Genomic DNA, 3,539 nt, shown 5'->3' on the forward strand with positions numbered 1-3,539 from the left:
AATCAAAATACGCATTTTGCGATTTTTCTTTTTACCAAAAATAAGTAGCAGAACACAAATTGGCCTAAAATGTTGAAAAAAATAGATTTTTAATTTTTTTTTTTTTTTTGAGAATGTCATATAGCAGAATGTGAAAAATATATATATATATTTTTTTCAAAATTGTCGCTCTTTTTTTTTTTTTATAGCGCAAAAAAATAAAAATCGTACAGATGATCAAATACCACCAAAAGAAAGCTCTGTTTGTGGGGAAAAATCACACCCATAGGCTCACATTTAACCCCTTGATCACCACAGTGTTAACCCCTTCCCTGCCAGTGTCATTATTACAGTAACAGTGCATATTTTTAGCACTGATTACTGTAGTATTGTCACTGGTACCCCCCTAAAAGTGTCAAAAATGTCAGTCAGGGGTCCGATCTGTCCGCAGTCCCGCAAAAAATCGCAGATCGCCGCCATTACTATTAAAAAAAAAACAATAAAAATGACAGAAATCTTTCCCGTAGTTAGTAGTTGCGATAACTTTTGCGCAAACCAATCAAAATACGCCTTTTGCGATTTTTTTTTTTTTTTTTACCAAAAATGTTTAGCAGAAAACAAATTGGCCTAAAATGTTGAAATAAATTGATTTTTAAATTTTTTTTTTGGAGAATGTTATATAGCAGAATGTGGAAAATTTTTTTTTTTTTTTTTTTTTTTTTCAAAATTGTCGCACAAAAAAATAAAAATCGCACAGGTGATCAAATACCACCAAAAGAAATCTCTATTTGTGGGGAAAAATCACGCCCCTAGGTACACATTTAACCCCTTGATCACCCACTGTGTTAAACCCTTCCTTTAGTTAGAGGTCTGATCTGTCCACCGCAATGTCGCAGACCCACTAAAAATCACAGAAAAAAAAAATTACATAAATCTTTCCTGTAGTTAGTAGACGCAATAACTTTTGAGCAAACCAATCAAAATACGCCTTTCGCGATTTTCATTTTACAAAAAATATTTTGTAGAAAACAAATTGGCCTAAAAAATAGATTTTTCATTTTTTTTATTGAGAATGTCATATAGCAGAATGTGAAAAATATTGTTTTTTTTTTTTCAAAATTGTCGCTCTTTTTTTTGTTTATAGCGCAAAAAAATAAAAATCGTACAGATGATCAAATGCCACCAAAAGAAAGCTCTGTTTGTAGGGGGAAAAAAAGGACGTAAATTTAGTTTGGGTACAGTGTCGCACGACCGCGCAATTGTCTGTTAAAATAACGCAGTGCCGAATCGCAAAATAGGCCCTGGTCATTAAGGGGGAAAATCATTCCAGTCTTAAAAGTGGTTAATAAATGTGATATCATGAACTGAACAATAGTATCACAAATCATAATAAATGTGACATAACCACATAAAAAAAAAAAAAAAAAAAAGTAAAAAAAAAAATATTTTAAAAATGATGGAGTCCATCAGTCTAAACCAGTGTGTGAAACACAAATCTCTAAAACGTGATACAAGTGGATACTTCCAAAACCATCAATCAGAAGACACCACTGTGAAGAATCCCACCTCCACCACCAACATAAAGGAGGCTTAACGAAACAAGTGGACCCAATTTCGCATATGCCTTATGGATCAATATGAGCAATAGTGTATAGACACCTAGTGGGGGGGGAGTTATTGTCTCTCCCACCACTCTCCGCACAACCAAAGGCTCAACATCCACCCTCAATGGAATGACCCCTTAGGGGGTCAGCAGCATCACAGTCAAGCATGGATAATTTCTTCTCTAGTGACGCTTCAATAGGTATACCATAATTCAGTAGATAAAAAAAGTGCTTTCAAGTTATTATCCTGTACACAGCATAGGTACGCAATGGCACAGACAGGACTCGATCCGACGCGTTTCATCTACTTAGACATCATCTCTTATGATGGGCCCAGGGAAAAGGTTTTTTTTTTTTTTTTCAGATTTTTATTGCTGTTTGTGTCCCTATTAGGGAGATTCACCCTCTTTATTTGCCTGTTGACAACGATCATCAAAAATGACAGAAAATCCCAAATTTTGGGTTGTCACTTGACAAGGAATAGACAAATCTTCCAATGGGGACACTAGTTCTAATGACAACCAGGGATTTCTTCATTTTGAAGGGATTTCTTATCACTTCCTGTTTGGGTATGGGACAGGAAGTGAAGGGAAATCTCCGCCAATGGGACACAGATGGCAAAAAAAAAAAAAAAACATAAAATAGGGAGATTCACCATTTCTATTTGCCTGTTGACAGCTATCATAAAAAATTACAGAAAATCCCAAATTTTGGGTCGTCACCTGACAAGGAATAGAGAAATCTTCCAATGGGGACACTCGTTCTAATGGCAACCAGGAATTTCTTCACTTTGGAGGGATTTCTTATCACTTCCTGTTTGGGTATGGGACAGGAAGTCAAGGAAACTCTCCACCAATGGGACACAGATGGCAAAAAAAAAAATACATAAAATAGAGAGGGAGATTCACCATTTCTATTTGTCTGGTGACAACTATCATTATAAATGAAGGAAATTCCCAAATCTTGGGTTGTCACCTGGAAAATACATAAAATAGAGAGAGAGATTCACCATTTCTATTTGCCTGTTGACAGCTATCATAAAAAATGACAGAAAATCCCAAATTTTGGCTCGTCACCTGACAAGGAATAGAGAAATCTTCCAATGGGGACACTCGTTCTAATGGCAACCAGGAATTTCTTCACTTTGGAGGGATTTCTTATCACTTCCTGTTTGGGTATGGAACAGGAAGTCAAGGAAACTCTCCACCAATGGGACACAGATGGCAAAAAAAAAATACATAAAATAGAGAGGGAGATTCACCATTTCTATTTGTCTGGTGACAACTATCATTATAAATGAAGGAAATTCCCAAATCTTGGGTTGTCACCTGGAAAATACATAAAATAGAGAGAGAGATTCACCATTTCTATTTGCCTGTTGACAGCTATCATAAAAAATGACAGAAAATCCCAAATTTTGGGTTGTCACCTGGCAAGGAATAGAGAAATCTTCCAATGGGGACACTAGTTCTAATGACAACCAGGAATTTCTTCACTTTGGAGGGATTTCTTATCACTTCCTGTTTGGGTATGGGACAGGAAGTTAAGGGAAATCTCCGCCAATGGGACACAAGATGGCAAAAAAAAAAAAAAAATACATAAAATAGAGATGAGAGAAAGTCCCCAAATTTGGGTTGTCACCTGAAAAGGAATAGAGGAGAAATCTTCCAATGGGGACACTAGTTCTGAGGACAACCTCCTTCACTTTGGAGGGATTTCTTATCACTTCCTGTTTGGGTATGGGACAGGAAGTGAAGGGAAATCTCCGCCAATGGGACACAGATGGCAAAAAAAAAAAAATACTGGTACATAAAATAGAGAGGGAGATTCACCATTTCTGTTTGCCTGTTGATAACTATCATCAAAAATGACAGAAAATCCCAAACTTTGGGTTGTCACAAGAAAAGGAATAGAGGAGAAATCTTCCAATGGGGACACTAGTTCTGATGACAACCA

This window comes from Pelophylax lessonae (assembly GCF_965119305.1).
Source record: "Pelophylax lessonae genome assembly, chromosome: 8".
NCBI lineage: Eukaryota > Metazoa > Chordata > Amphibia > Anura > Ranidae > Pelophylax > Pelophylax lessonae.